The following is a 16,104-nucleotide window of genomic DNA, read 5'->3' as shown; positions in this document are numbered from 1 at the left end:
TTTATTCAATATAAAGATTCCCTGGCCCTTACCCTTCCTGTGATTTCTGATATAGTAGATCTGAAATGGGTCATTGGGTAATACAATAACAAGAAAAGGGTAAGTCAAGCCTATAAGCTTTCAGTCTACCAAAGCTACCAATGTTAAGACCTATATTTACAGGGCACCCAAGTGGTTTAGTCAGTTAAGCATCTACCTTCAACTCAGGTCATGATCCAGGAGTCCAGGGACACTCAGCAGAGAGTCTGCTTCCACCCGGGGGTTCCCTGGCTTATGCTCTCTCTTTCTCTCTCACACACACACAAATAAATAAAACCTTAAAAAAATACCTATATTTGCTTAACCTTATGATGTTTTTGTATTAAAAACATTTCTCTCACAGAAGGAACAAGACAAGGATGTCCACTCTAACTATTACTATTTAACATAGTACTGGAAGTCTTAGCCTCAGTAATCAAAAAACAAAAGGAAATAAAACGTATCCAAATCAGCAAGGAAGAAGTCTAACTTTCACTATTTGCAGATGACATGATATTCTATGTAGAAAACTCAAAACAATCCACCAAAAAATCGCTAGAACTTAGTTCTAGCCAGAAGCAAAGTTGCAGGACAAAAAAAACAATGTACAGAAATCTGTGGCATTTCTATACACAGATAAAGAAGCAGCAGAAAAAAAACCACGGAATCTCCATTTGCAATTGCACAAAAACACTAAGATACCTAGGAATAAACTTAAGAGATAAAAGAATTTGTACTCTGAAAACTATAGAACACTTATGAAAAAAATTGAAAAGGACACGAAGAAACAAAAAAGCATTTCATGCTCATGGATTGGAAGAACAAACATTGTTAAAATGTCTATTTTAACAATTTACACATTTAATGTAATCTCTAACAAAACATCACCAGCATTTTTCACAGAGCTAGAACAAACAATCCTAAAATTTGTATGGAACCACAAAAGACATTGAATAGCCAAAGCAATCCTGAAAAAGAAAAGCAAAATTGGAGACATCACCATTCTATATTTCAAGCTATATTACAAAGCTATAGTCATCAAGACAGTATGGTACTGGCCGAAAACAGACACATATATCAAGGGATAGAATAGAAAATCCAGAAATAGACCCACAGCTATATCTTTGACAAAGCAGAAAAGAAAACCCAATGGAAAAAAACAATCGCTTCAACAAACGGTGCTGGGAAAACTGGACAGCAACATGCCAAAGGATGAAACTGTATTACTTTCTTACATCATGTACAAAAATAAATTTAAGATGGATGAAAGATCTAAATGTGAGACAGGAAATCATCAAAATCCTAGAGGAGAACACAGGCAGAAACTTCTTTGATCTTGGCCATAGTAACTTCTTCCTAGACAAATTGCTAAAGGCAAGGTAAACAGCAGCAAAAATGAACTTTTGAGTCTTCATCAAGATAAAAATGGCTTTGAAGACAGGTCATTTGAAATTAACCAGTTAAAAGAATAAAAAGAAAAAGAATAAGGAAAGCCTATGAGACATATTGGATATCAACAAACAAAGAAATATATGCATTAAGGGAATCCAAAAAGGAGAAGAGAGATAAGGGCTCTCTTATCTAAATAATAATTAAATAATTATGGCTGGAAATTCCCCAAATCTTTGGAGGGATGTGGACACTCAGATTCATGAAACTAAAAGGACTCCTAGCAAAATCAACCAAAGAAGATTAACCAAAGAATCAACCAATATCATAAGCCAAATTCTCAAAATTCAAAGACAAGAGAACTTTGCATGCAGCGAGGGAAAAGTATTTTGTCACATACAAAGGGATCCCCAGAATGTTATCAGTGAATAGCTTAACCTTTGCAGAGAGATAATATATTCAAAATGCCAAAAGAAAAAAATGCCAAACGAGAATACTATGCCTAGCAAAACTGTCTTTCGGGGGCACCTGGGTGGCTCAGTGGTTGGCATCTGCCTTCAGCTCAGGGCATGATCCTGGGGTCCTGGGATGGAGTCCCACATCGGGCTCCCTGCAGGGAACCTGCTTCTCCCTCCACCTGTGTCTCTGCCTCTCTTTCTGTGTATCTCATGAATAAATAAATAAAATCTTAAAAAATAAAAAAAAAGAAGTCCCTCAAGTTCTGTTTGTTTGAGAATGTCTTTAACTCTTCCTCATGTCTGAAAGACAGTTTTTTTTTTTTTTTTTAAGACAGAGGGCAGAGGGAGAAGCAGGTTCCTTGGGGGGAGCCTGATGTGGGACTCGATGTGAGACTTGATCCTAGGACCCAGGATCATGCCCTGAGTCAAAGACAGATGCTTAATCACTGAGGAACCCAGGCATCCCCCAAGGGACTTCTTTAACACAAGACCTAACTTACAAGAAATGCTATTGATACTCCTACAAGTTGAAACAAAAGAGTACTAAGTGACAAAATGAAAACAGTGAAAGTATTGAGCTTATTGGTCAGATAAATATATAGTCAAATTCAGAATATTCTAATACTGTAATGATGGTGCACAAATCACTTTTAACTCTAGTATAAAGTTACATGATAAAATTATTAAAATAACTGGAGCAACAATAATTTGTTGATGGATACACAATATAGACATGTAAAGTATGGCATAATAGCATAAAATGTGGGAGGAGCAATGTAAAAGTGTGGTTTTAGTATGTGATTGAAGTTAAGTTGTTACCAATGTAAAATAGACATATATTTTATATGTGCTTCATAATAATCACAAAGAAAAAGTCCTCTAGTTGACACACAATAGATAGAAAAGAATCAAAGCACTATAAAAAATCAACAAATCACAAAGGAAGACAGCAAGAGAGGAAGAAAGGAGCAAAGCAATGACAAAACAATCAGAAAACAGTTAACAAAATGGTAGGTATAAGTCCTTACCTATCTATAATTATTTTAAAAGTAAATGAATATTTTTTAAAAAGTAATTGAGTTAAATTCTCCAATTAAATGAATCATTAAATGGATTTTAAAAACAGGAATTTAAATTTGTGAAAATTTTTTAAAAAACAGGATCCAACAATATGTTGCTTATTAGAAATTCCATTTAGCTTTAAGGACACACAAAGACTAAACTTTGTTTATGGATTCTAAGAATTTTTATGGAGTTTAAGGCTTTCTACCTATAGGATGATATTATCTGCAAATACAGATAACATTAATCTTCCTTTCTGATTTGGACTTCTTTTATTTCTTTTTCTTGCCTAATTGTTTTGGCTAGGACTCTGGTACTATGTTGAATAGAAGTGGTGAGAATGGTATCCTTGTCTTGTTCCTGATCATCATTGAGTATATTGTTAGCTGCAGGCTTGTCTGTATTATGTTGAGATACATTCTTTATATACCTAGTTTATGAGTTTTTTATCATGAAAAAACGTTGAATTTTATCAAATACTTTATGCACATGTGTCTACATTGAGATGATTTTTATCTTTATTTCTGTTAATATGGTGTATCTTGTTTATTGCTTTGTGTATGTTGAACCAACCTTGCATCTCAGGGAAAAATCAACAAATATTTGACAAGGATGCCAACAAAAATAGAGAAATGGTAGTCTCTTCCACAATGGAGAAATGATAGTGTCTTTCACAAGTGGTATTGGGGAAAAATGGATATCCATATACAAAAAAATTACATTGGATCCTTCCTTTACAACCATACACAAAAATCAACTCAAAATGAAGACTTTAACATAAGACCTAAAATGGTAAAACTCTTAGGAAAAAAACAGAGCAAATCTTTTTAACATTGGCTCTGGTGATGGTTTCTTAGATATAACCCAAAAATACAGGCCACAGAAGCAAAAACAAACCAAGTGAGACTACATCAAGTCAATCTTCTGCAGAGCAAAGGAAACAAGAGAATATAAATAAATGCAGAAAACTTCAACAGAATAATAGACCTATTTATGGATAAAACTCTCAGCAAACTAGGAGAAAGTGAACTTCTTCAAGCTGATAACAGATATCTACAAAAACCCTACAGGTAACATCATATTAAATGAAGAAAAACTGGGATCCCTGGGTGGCGCAGCAGTTTAGCGCCTGCCTTTGGCCCAGGGCGCGATCCTGGAGACCGGGGATCGAATCCCACGTCGGGCTCCCGGTGCATGGAGCCTGTTTCTCCCTCTGCCTGTGTGTGTGTCTCTCTCTCTCTCTCTGTGATTATCATAAATAAATACAAATTAAAAAAAAAAAAGAAAAGAAAAACTGACTGCTTTGCCCCTATCCCAGGAACAAAGCAAGGATATCTACTCTTACCACTCCTGTTTAACATTATACCGAAAGTTATAGCACAGTATGGCGGGAAAAGTATATAAAAGGCATATAGATCAGAAAGGATAAAACTGTTTTATTCTTAGACAACATTACTGTCCATACATAAAATCCCAGAGAATCTACCAAAACAACCTCTTAGAACTAATAGGTCAGTTTAGGGGCACCTGGGTGGCTCAGCCAGTTAAGCATCTGCCTTCGGCTCAAGTCATGATCTCATGGTCCTGGGATGAAGGCCCACATGGGGCCCCTGCTCAGCAGCGAGTCTGCTTCTCCTTCTGCTTCTCCCTCTGCCCCTCCCCCTGCTAGTGCTCGCTCACTCTCTCAAACATGGATGGACATAGAGGGTATTATGCTAAATGAAATAAACCAAACAGACAAAGACAAATATCATATGATTTCAGTTAAAAAAACAGACTCTTAAATACAGAGAATAAACTGGTGGTTGCCAGAGGGGAAGTGGGTGGGGAGATGGAAGAAATAGGGGAAGGGGATTAAGAGATACAAACTTCTATTTTTAAAATAAGTTATGGAGATGAAAAGTACAGCATAGGAGATATAGTCAGTAATATTGTAATATGTTGTGTAGTGACAGATGGTGACCATACGAGTTGTGGCAAACATTAAATAATGCATAGAATTGTCAGGTCTGTAGTATGTCTGTAGAAGTGCTGACAATACTGACTCCATCACTGGCTATGTGTTCAGGCCCCTTGGAGATTGATATACGTACCTTAGAAGTGCCTGTTAAGGTAGGGAAGGGGGCAGGTTTGCTTTGTCCTCCCAGGAATCTGTTAGAGAAAATATCTTTTTCTCCTGACACATAGGTAGTACCACAAAATCTAACTGAAGGGTAGCTGTCAGGCCTATGAAAACCCTTTAAGGTACGTGTGAACCCTTTGCTCTCACTACAGTGCCCATTCTGGATGTCCCCTCTCTCTATAAAATCTGGGGACTAAAGTATGAATTTTGTGGAGAATAACTATACAACTGATATGGATCATCCTCCACCAAATCTTCCCTGTAAGTTTCCCTGAATAAAACTATGTAAACTGTATGAAGTGGCCTCCTTCGTTTTCTGTCTCAAAGCAGGTTCTCAGTTTGGGGGATACTTTCCTGTCTCTCCTCTACCTTCTAAAAGGTAATTACACACCTGAAATTAATGTAACATTGTATGTCAATTTCAATTCAATAATTTTTAAAAAACTTATCTTCAATTGCATTTCTATATACAAGCAATGAACAATTGGAAACCAGAATTTAAATAACAATGCCATTTACAACAGCAACAACAATAGAAAGAAACTTAGGTATAAATGTAACAAAACATGCAGAGGATCTCTAAGCTGAAAACCTTTCTAAGACTGAGAGATTATGGGACAGATCATGACACATGAATCTCCTTAGTTTCTATTTCCCTACTAGTTTTTATGATGTTCCTTCTACTCACTGAAGAGAAGGTTCAAGACCCTTTTTTCTAGTGTCAGCCCTGACAAAAACATAACCTAACATTGGTTATGTTCCATTGGGCACTAAAAATATGTCCATTGTACAGGGCACCAGGGTGACTCAGTCTGTTAAGCAACCAACTCTTGATTTCTGCCCAGGTCATGATCTCAGAGTCATGGACTCTGCATGACCATGGAGCCTGCTTAAGATTCTCTCCCTCTCCCTCTGCTCCTCCCCCTTCCCACTGGAGCATGTGCATGCTCTAAAAAAAGAAAGAAAGAAGAAAGAAAGAAAGAAAGAAAGAAAGAAAGAGAAAAAGAAAAGAAAAAGATAAAGAAAAAGAAAAAGAAAAAGAGTGTGTGTGTGTCCGTTTTGTGTGTTAGACTTTCTCCAAGTATTAAAAGGAAAAAATATGGCCCCAAACTCAGAATGCCAAAAAATATTTCTAATACACACACACACACACACACACACACACTTCACACCTACTGAGAGTTCTTTGATAGAGAAGAAGAATACAAGACAGGCAAATTAACCCAAGTTTTTATTATGGAGATTTTCCCCCAACCAAACATCAAAACAGAGTCCCTAGGGAGTTAGATGTGACCACATGGAAAACAGCAATGGCTTGGGCTAAAGGGATTCATTCCCTCAAAAGGTACTTACTAAGTACCTACTAGGTCCTCTGTCAAGGACTGGGAAGCATACCTATGGTCCCTCTCTCAAGGAGCTAATAGTCTAGTGGCAAAAGCAGATATTAAACAAATAAATACATAAAAGTAAATACCCAGGAAATTGACGGGAGAGGATTTGTACAATTTAGGGAGGAGTTGATCTAATCCACCTACCACTAGATGTCTCTGTTGACTCTGTAGCATGTCTTCACTATATTTCCCCTTCAATTAGTAGAAACAGAAAATCTGTATTAGGAAGGAGATGTAGGGGGACGCCTGGGTGGCTCAGAGGTCTGCCTTTGGCTCAGGGCGTGATCCAGGGCTCCTGGGATCAAGTCGTACATAGCGCTCCATGCATGGAGCCTGCTTCTCCTTCAGCCTCCTGTCTCTGCTCTCTTTCCTGTCTCTCATGAATAAATAAATAAAATCTTTTTTTAAAGGAGAGAGATGTAGGGAGAGAGAGAGAGACACCTATATCACCTGGCCCCAAAACAGAACTTTAATAGTATATCATGCACTCAGCATCTCTCTTTTTGAATGGATTGGTAAGTGAAATGAAAAAGGCAATGAGCTCCATCTAGTGGCCAACATTTTAATTTTTCGTCACAGTATTTTATCACTGCCTGTAACCACGTGAGTTTGCCCAGCTATATTGCCTGTCACCCTCCCTGGAATATAAGAATGAACAGGAACTGTTCCATTCATCACTGGAATCAGCAGAGTCCAGAAGGGTCCCTGGCATAGTAAACACTCCATACCATGAATATCTTTAAACATATGAATGAACATCTGTAGGGTATTTATCAATACAGCTCCAGTCCTGATGTTTCTCCCTGAAAGTTTACCACTTGGTTATTTAACATCATATTGAATATTGCCAGAGTTTGATAGTTATATATATTCCTGCACTATTTAAAGGAGAATCTTCTCTCTCTCCCTCTCCCCCATAGGATTTCATCATTGCCTCTTCCTTACAGGCCTAGAGAATCTGGTGTTCATTTCCTGCCATTGCTCTGGAGATCCACCCAGCATAAAGCATGTGGTACTGACTGGACAGGCAGCAGTGCCAAAGAGATATTGCACACTATGACAGATTGAGGGATTAAAAGGCCATCAACTGTATGCTGAGAATCTGCATTTAGCCTGTAAGAGAGAGGCCCTGAAAGCTGGAGATCTCCATCATGAATGTGAACCAGGAAATCCAGAGGCAAAGTCAGATTGAGAAAGAACACATGACACCTCCCTGAGAAGATAAATTTCTACTAGGTTCTAACACAATGATACTCACTTGCGTAAGGACATTTTCTAACACTATGTAGCCAGAAGCCACACACCCAACCTAGAAGGGTACAGTACTTTCCAAAGCCTTCATAAGGATAACTTTTATTATATCTTACATATGGACCCCATGTTTTGAATGATTTTTTTCCTACTAAGTTGGTTTTTAAAATCAACTTGATTTTTTCTCTTAAAAGATTGTTCGAACACTGTGAAGACTTTCTGAATGGCTTAAGTAACTAATGCTAATAGCTAAATTGCTATAAATCCAGCCAAATGTGTGTGTGGATAGACAGTCAGGTGGATAGACAAATAGATAAATAGATACATAGTTACTTTAGGCAGGCTTTCTATGAGTAAATGTATAATTTCTATTACAGTTTTTGAAATACTTAAATGAATGTTTGTACAGCTATTATTTATCTGGCTAGAAAGCATTAATTTAATTTAATAACACACTCAAAATATTGTGTTTAAAATAGCTCCATGAGGGTGAAAACTGGACACTACTCTTTATTTTTTTGACACACACACACACAGTAGAATGATTACCAAGGTCAATATAATTACCACATCCATCATCTCACATAGTTAATAGTCAACTCTGTGTGTGTGTGTGTGTGTACAGTGTGTGTGTGTGTGGTGAGAATGCTGAAATGCTAAAGATCTATTCTCATCTGCTTTCAAGAACCTACCTCTTTATAGCAGGAATGTAAGGTGGAAAAGGCTTTAAGAAGTTATAAAGCCAGACTTAACTGTCTTCCTTTCCCAGAAGGTCCCTCTTAGCACTGCCGTTGGGTTATAAAGGTAAAAGGAGAATGTTGTTTGGCCTGCCTGCCTCTTAGTACCTAGAAGTGACTGATACCTCCTGTGAAGCATTTCCAGATAATGAGGCTTTGCTTCCACCTTCTTCTCCTCCAGGTCACTCCTCTATTATCACTTGGGAGGTCATGTAAAAGTAAAGTGGAATGCCTTTCATAAGCAAACTAGAAGCGTCAGGAAACCATCAACGGTCATAGTACAAGAGTATGTCAGAAAATTCATATAAAAGAGTTAAAATCAAGGTTGATTTCTCTTTCACTTAAATATAGCAGGTCTCAGGCTGGAGTGGTCAGGGCTCAGGCTCCTTCTCTCCCATTCTATTGCTCTACCATCTTTAACTTGCAGATTCCATGTGGTGGTCCCCTCGAGCTGAGCAATCATGTCTGTACTCAAACTGTCAGGGAAAGTGCAAAACAAAACAGTAGTAAGGCATGCTAGCCCTTTAAGACTTTTCCTGGATGAAGCCCATAGAGTTTTCATGTATACCCCAGTAGCCAGAATTTAGTTTTAGGTCCAACCCAGCTACAGTGCAGTCTTTATACCAAATACCCACAAACTCTGCTGAAACTTGAAAGTTCTGTCATCAGCTAAACCCCAAGACCTGAACTAACTTAACTAACTGCTCACCTGCTCATATCTACTGACCTTTGTCCCACATTTTTCTCTAAGCTCTTCTTTCCAGTTTATCTCTTCACTCTGGCAAAAGACCCTATAGGCAGAGCATCCCATTAAGGAAGCCAAAATGGCCCCTCAAGCAATAATGACCATCCAGACCACCCAGACCAGTTTGAGCGCCCCCGCCCCCACTCACACCTGTGCAGACCCACCATGGAGAGACCTCCATAATGACTGAGAATGACCTTTATCTCCACTGAAGAAGGACACAAGTCTCATTTACATAACATACAGTGCGTGTACAGGCATGTTTTCTGAAAGCACATGCATGACCTTATGCCTGCCTTTACAATGATGACAAGGCTTCCCTTTCTAAATATTCGTCCTAACTCAAAGTAAAAAGAATCCATTCACCCTTGCTCGGGGAGTGAGGGCTTTGGAAGCTACTCCCCATGCTCTCTTTATTTGCTGCAAATAAAGTATCCTTTGTGCGACAACTGACCTCGTATAGTTTCTATCTGTGACTCACCAAGGAAGGAGCTCACATTAGTTCAGTCACAATTCTTTTATTACAGAAGAAGAGAATACTAAATATTAGGGGATAATTAGCAGCTTCCCCCCAAAGATTCTCTTTCATTATGGAACAATTTTATAGTACTAAGAACCAAGTACTGTCCTAAGCTTTTTTGGGGTCTAGAAAATCATCTAATCCTCATAGCAGCACTATAAGTAATGTTCTACTACTCACATTTTACAGATGAGGAAAGTGTAGAGAAATAGAGCAACTTGCCCAAGGTTGCACAGCTAGATAATTGCAGAGCTAGGATTTGAACCAGAGAGTTCGGTTTAGCTGCTGTGCTATACTGTCTTCTCTATGCTATATTTCAGAATATTTTTAGTTCTCTATATGAAGCAATGGAAAGGCTTTAACTACATAGGAAGATACTGTCTTTATAGTCACAGAACAAATGAGCAGGGGCACCTGGGTGGCTCAGTGGTTGAGCATCTGCCTTTGGCTGGGGTCATGATCCTGGGATCCTGGGAAGGTGCCTGCTTCTCCCTCTGCCTAAGTGTCTGCCTCTCTCTGTGTGTCTCTCATAAATAAAATCTTTTTCAAAAAAGCAGAAGCTATAAGGAAAATATACCTGTGAGCTATTAATTCCAGGGAGTCACTTATATTTTCCTTTTAAATACCAACATGAGTTTAACATATACGAACAGAACATTTGAATGCTCAGCATTTGGTCATTCAGTCATTTAATGAATATGTATATAAACCAATAACAACACCACCAAGAGATGGCGTATCAAAGATACTTATATTTTGGCTCTATGTAAGCCCCACTAAAATAACAGTAAGGAGATTCTTTTAAGCCATAAGCCCATGGGAACAAAAACAAGAGGAAAGAGAGTGGCAACAAAAATTGTAGAAGTTAGAAAGTAAATGGGCAGGTCGTAGACAGCAGATTCAGAGTTCTAGACCAGTCATGAAGAAAGCCAAAAAAGGCACTAGATTTACCCCCAGAGGACTCAACTCTTGCCTGCTCCCAAGTCTCTTCTCCAAAGCACCTAGAGTATCTTTTATTTTTTAAAAAGTATTTTTTTAAAGATTTATTTATTTATGATAGACAGAGAGAGAGAGAGAGAGAGAGAGAGGCAGAGGGAGGGAGAAGCAGGCTCCATGCTGGGAGCCCGACGCAGGACTCGATCCCGGGGCTCCAGGATCACGCCCTGGGCCAAAGGCAGGTGCCAAACCACTGAGCCACCCAGGGATCCCCTAGAGTATCTTTTAAAAATGTAATTAAGATTACATTATTCCTCAGCTAAAGGTTTTCCAATGGCTGCTTCAGAATAAAATTTAAACTCCTTTCCGTAGTCTACAAAGCTCTGCATGACACGGCTCCTGCCTTCTTCTCCACCCCAATCTGGGAACACTTTCCCTCTGGACTGATATGCTTTTACTACACTGGTCTCCTTTATTCCTTGAACATGCCAGGTTTGTTTCCCTATCAGGGCCTCTACCACTACTGTTTTCTTTTCCAGAATCATTTTCTGCAAGGTTGCCTCTTCATCATTCAATTCAGGATTGAATGTCACCTCAAGGGCAGCCCTGGTGGCTCAGCAGTTTAGTGCCACCTTCAGCCCAGGGTGTGATCCTGGAGACCGGGGATCAACTCCCACATCAGGCTCCCTGCATGGAGCCTGCTTCTCCCTTTGCCTGTGTCTCTTCCTCTTTCTCTCTCTGTGTCTCTCATGAATAAATAAATAAAATCTAAAAAAAAAAAAAAAAAAAAAAAAAAAGAATGTTACCTCAAAAACAAAATAAAACAAAACAAAAACCCTTTCTGGACCATTCTATTTAAACCATCTGCTGTCTCCACCCACCATTGCTTCTATTACAGCACTTATCATCCTCTGAAGTCCCTGTACATAGTAACTCCTCTACCATGTGTGCTTCTCCCTCTGTAAGGTTTATGACATACACTTCCTCTGCCTCATTTTCTCAAGTAGCCCCAGCACCTATGTATTCAACTTATATTTGTTAACTGTGAGAAAAAGGAAAGCAGCACCAGGCATTGGGAACTGAACTGGCACTTACTCTTAAGACTTCAGTGTTGTTAGGAACTGGCTGCGGTCTTCCTTTATAGAATGTAACAATCTTACAGAACGCCAACATGAGCCAAAATCACTCTGTGATCATGATGAAGTGAGACAACAGACAAGATCACTTAATAATCTTACCTAAACACAGATTGGAAAACAAAGTCATTGTGAAAACTACAAAAATACTAAATTTCCTCCTCTCCCATCTAGCAAAATTGTTGCCTCTTTAGCAATTATGGATTTGCCTTGCAATTTTCCTCTGTCCTTCTACATAAAATGCCATATGATACCTCATCTTAAAATCACTTCTACTTCCTGACAGCACCCAAAACAGAATGAACCTCCCTTTCCTGGATCCTACCCCCAAATCACGTAATACATGCCCAAATTTTATACTAGGTCATTTCTAACACTGTTATTGAAATGATCCATGGTTCCTCGAGGTGTGTGTTCTCCCTCATTGCAATGAGTAATACACCCAACTTTCTGGCTACAGGTGGGTTCTTGGTGGTCCAGAAGCCCACCAATATTCTCCAGCAAATATGGGGAATATTGGCAAACTGATGGAGAACACTGACAACTGAATGGCCTTCACAATAGTTCCTAATCTAGGGGTAGGGACTCTGTAGCACCCAGTAATTTCTCTATTAATCGACTCCTGAACCTCTTTGTACCTAGTCAAAGAGTATTATTTCAACCAAAGATGATCTTTGCTCCTCCCTCTATGCCTGAATAACAATGCTCCTGCCACTCTCACTTCATCTATCCTCTAGCCTTCTCAAAATAGGACAGGAAGAAAATCTAATTGGGAAAGCTGATTCTTCACACAAACTGCTTTGGTTAGCACCGCCTCCCCCAAAGGACAGGTGGTGTCCTTTTCTCTTTGGCGATTTTTTTCTTCACCTTTAATATGTCATGTGTTTTCTGTTGTGCCCAAGATTGCAAATCTGAGAAACCACCAAGGAGCTGACACCGATGCAAGTACACGAGGGTTTATTTACAAGCTTGAGCTTGGGTCCAAGTATACTCCATACAGCAGAGCAGGGGCTTGGACCCCAAGACTAAGAAGCACAGCAGTGTTATAGGGCCCAGTGGCCAATGAGATTGTAACATACGCAGAAAGTTGCACAGTCATGTTGGTCCACATGCAGGTGGCCAATTGAATGACGATTCACCCTATAGTGACCCTTTGAACTAGCCTATTATTCTGGTTAGAATTGGCTCGCAGGTTTGGTGGGCAAAAGAGGGGTTTTCATTCCTTGTCTGGTTAAAGGTTAGAGGATTCCTGTGTGTGCTAGTTTCTGATAAGGGTGTGCTTAACAGCTAAACTAGGGGGACGGAGGGCCTTAAACAATAGGCAGGTCGTGTGGGGGGTTTTACATGAGATGGCGGGTGTAGCACAGAATGGAGTTAGTCCTGCTCTGCTTGTCCAGGGGTAGGGGATTTTTGTTAGATTTCCTGGGTCCCACATTTTCCTCCTTCAGTGTCACACCCCTACCCTTTCTTCTCAGTTCTCTAATCAAACTGATTTTTTTTCTCTTCAGAAATGTAAATTCCTGCTTTTTCCCTCCCCCATCACAGGCCATGTAGACGGTACAACCCCCTGTCCACGTTCTCTTTAGGCTCGCCCTGTCTCAGGCACCCTCCAACATCATTCTATCTACAACCCTTCCCTGCCCCAAGCGCAGTGCCCCACTTTGTCCTATAACCTCCCCCAACCCAAACCGGGACCCACATCTGCTCAGTGCCCCGGGGCTAGTCTTCACGCCCCACCCCGGCCCCACCCAGGTGCTCTCCCCGCCCCACCCCCTTGCCCAGACCTGCCGCTACCCCACCTACGGCGCGCGGCCCGGGAGCGCCCCCTGCAGGGCGCTGAGCGTGACCCCGACCCCCGCGGCAGCCTTGCCCCGCCTCCCGCCCACCGCGCACCCGGGCCACCCGCCCCGCCCCCGCGGCCGGCGCCTCAGCCAATCCGCGCTCCCCGTCCGCCCAGGCTCCGCCCCCGCGGCCGAGCCCCGCCCCCGCGGCCGAGCCCCGCCCCCGGCCCCGCGGCGCAGAAGGGCGGGCAGCGGGGAGGCGAGGCGGGTGCGCAGGAGGTGAGTGGGGCGCCGGGTGGGCGCTCGGGGCCGGGGCCCGCGGAGCCTGGCAGAGCCTGGCGGATCCGGCCGGGCAGGCGGGAGGCGGCCGGAGGGGCGCGCCTGGCGGGATCCCCTTGAGGAGCCGGACTCGCGCTCGGGAGCCGGCGGCGTGACCCGGGTCGGGCCTCGGAGGGCCGCGGGGGCGCTGCAGGGCGTCGGCGCTGGAGTTCACCGTCCTCAGGACAGGAGGTGGGCCTCCCAGGGCGCGGGCCTGCACCCGGTCATCAAAAAAAAAAAAAAAAAAAAAAGAGAGAGCTTTGCGCCCCCATTTTACAAGCCTGGCATTTTGGAAACCCCGACTCCGCTTCATCCCTAACCGGGATTCCTAATAAAGGAAACGGAGGCTGTTGGGCCGCGTAAGTGAACGTGGAGACTGAGGGGTGCGCGTGCAGCGAGCAGAGCCGCCCCCGCCGCCCTCCGCCCGCCGCGAGGGCGACCCCGAGGCCTGCCCCCCCGCCCCCCGCGACGACGTGGGCGGCTCGCTCGCTTCCACGGCCGGCGCCCGCGGTGCAGGTGTCACCTGGAGCTGTGCAGGAAGCTCGTCCCTTCCCCGCAAGCCGCAGCCGCGTCTCCCCCTGGGCTCGCAGCTGTCCACGAGCCCGCGTTCACCGAGCGGCCTTCCAGCAGGTCGCGGGCCTGGCTCCGTCAGCCTGGCTCCGGCCAAAGACGGCTGATTCTTTCCACTCTTGCCCCAATGACATGACTTTGAGGCTTATCGTTCCCGCTGTGTTTCCCCCAGCCAGCGCCTGTTCACCTTCTAGATGCCATCTGTTGCACCGGTGAACCTTATAAACATTCTAGAAGCGGACGGGCAGGGAGAGCCTAAAGGAGAAGTGATCTTTGCTCAGACTGTTAACAGCGTGGGCTGTGCGTTAATTAGCGTCAGCCTTTTTTTTTTTTTTTTTTTTTGCAGTCACTCACCTTAACCTTCCTTGAGCTCCCGACCCACTCGAGTCTGCTTAAGTGAACGGTATGCTCTGGAGTGAAAATAGCCACAGGAATGGTGCCAGGTCACTAGTTTCACAATTTGGAGGTGAGGGTCCCTTGGACCTCCCCACAGCCTGGTTCGAGACCGGCCTCCTTGTGGAGGACCCACTCCGGGCCTACTGCGGGGAGAGTGGCCACCTCGCCGTGACCCCATCAGTGAAAGGGGCGTGCAGTAACCTAAGTGCCTACGTGTGTGTGACTTATTGGGTGGCCAATTCTGGTAAAGCTGTCAGGATGAACATGTGATTCTTTCTTTTAAATGTTAAAGATTTTTATAAAGAAAAAAAAAAATCAGATTACCTAAATCTCTTCCTACCTCTCCTGTGCAAAGTGGTTATATTTAAATTGATCATTTGAGTTCAAGGCCAGAGTTTCAAACTTGGTACAATTCATTTTGACTGTTTTGCTTACACTGTAGCTGTGGTTTCTGTGCCCCAACAATTCACCAGCCTTCTCAGCTTCTGCCACACATACCTTCTAGTATCTTCATCTTAAATAGTCTACTCCGATGAAAAGAAATAGTTTAATTTTCTGTTGATCATGCATATGTGGACATGGAACTGACCTTATTTACAATATGCCTTAATCCGGTTTAGCAGATCACCCCGATTCACAGTTGCCTGGTCTTCTTCACAGAGCATTATTTTTAAGGAGAAACTGGAAAAATACAATGAAAATATTGTTTACAATAAAATATCATATATGTTTGGGTTTTCTCCCAACTTTTCAATGACATCCAGATTTGTTAATCCATTTTTGTTATTTGTGAATATATGTATGGAGCATTAATTGCATTAGAAAGTACTGGTCAAACGTGCTTATGTAAATTGCAAGAAAAAAAAATAGCTTCAGAGATTCGGAATCCCTAAGTCAGCCTACTTAGATTTTTTTTGGAGCCTTTTTTTTTCCACTGATGCCCCCACAGTTCTTCCTGCATTCATATTGCTTAGTGAGAGAGTAATGAATGAGAAGAAGAGAGTCCAGATGTGGGTATTGAGAAATTCCATCATTTAATGGCAGATTAGAGGAGAGGTAGGAGGGAAATGAGGGATTACGGTATGTCAAAAGCCACGGGAACATGGTGTTTCTGGGAGGAGACAGGGCTTGACAGGCAGTATCTGCAGAGAGCTCAAGGAAAGTGAGGGAATGCCAGTTGTTCACTGGATTTAACAATATGAAGATCAAAATTGACTTGAGCAAGAGCTGCCTCTGTGGAGTAATTGGTACAAAAGTCAGATTGCACCAGGTTA

The 16,104-nt window shown here is 42.1% G+C and overlaps 1 protein-coding gene and 1 long non-coding RNA gene across 6 annotated transcripts in view; one reads left to right on the top strand and one right to left on the bottom strand.

The window, feature by feature from the left end:
- Nucleotides 1-6,263: 6,263 nt before the first annotated feature.
- On the bottom strand, nucleotides 6,264-14,254 carry LOC144318407 (uncharacterized). Of its 3 annotated transcripts, XR_013384296.1 has the most exons (5): nucleotides 14,146-14,254; nucleotides 11,725-11,867; nucleotides 9,874-9,945; nucleotides 9,112-9,219; nucleotides 6,264-8,879 (listed from the first exon to the last, which is right to left on the bottom strand). It is a non-coding gene; the product is annotated as an uncharacterized LOC144318407 (long non-coding RNA). The 3 variants fall into 3 exon arrangements; XR_013384298.1 differs by lacking the exon at nucleotides 9,874-9,945; XR_013384297.1 differs by lacking the exons at nucleotides 9,112-9,219; nucleotides 9,874-9,945 and having other exon boundaries at nucleotides 6,264-8,904.
- The window catches only part of KYAT3 (kynurenine aminotransferase 3), a 63,764-nt gene continuing 61,394 nt past the window's right edge, over nucleotides 13,735-16,104 (top strand). The window contains exons 1-2 of one of the 3 annotated variants that reach the window (XM_077905331.1): nucleotides 13,789-13,825; nucleotides 14,781-14,900. The gene's annotated coding sequence lies outside the window, so the exon portion shown is untranslated. Of the gene's footprint in view, nucleotides 13,826-13,935; nucleotides 14,057-14,780; nucleotides 14,901-16,104 lie in introns of those variants that run through there. The other 2 variants (XM_077905330.1, XM_077905332.1) reach the window with 2 other exon arrangements.

This window comes from Canis aureus, chromosome 8 (genome assembly GCF_053574225.1).
Source record: "Canis aureus isolate CA01 chromosome 8, VMU_Caureus_v.1.0, whole genome shotgun sequence".
In the NCBI taxonomy this organism is placed as follows: domain Eukaryota; kingdom Metazoa; phylum Chordata; class Mammalia; order Carnivora; family Canidae; genus Canis; species Canis aureus.
The sequence above is the reverse complement of the archived record's forward strand: the minus strand, read 5'-3'. Positions and strand labels throughout refer to the sequence as shown.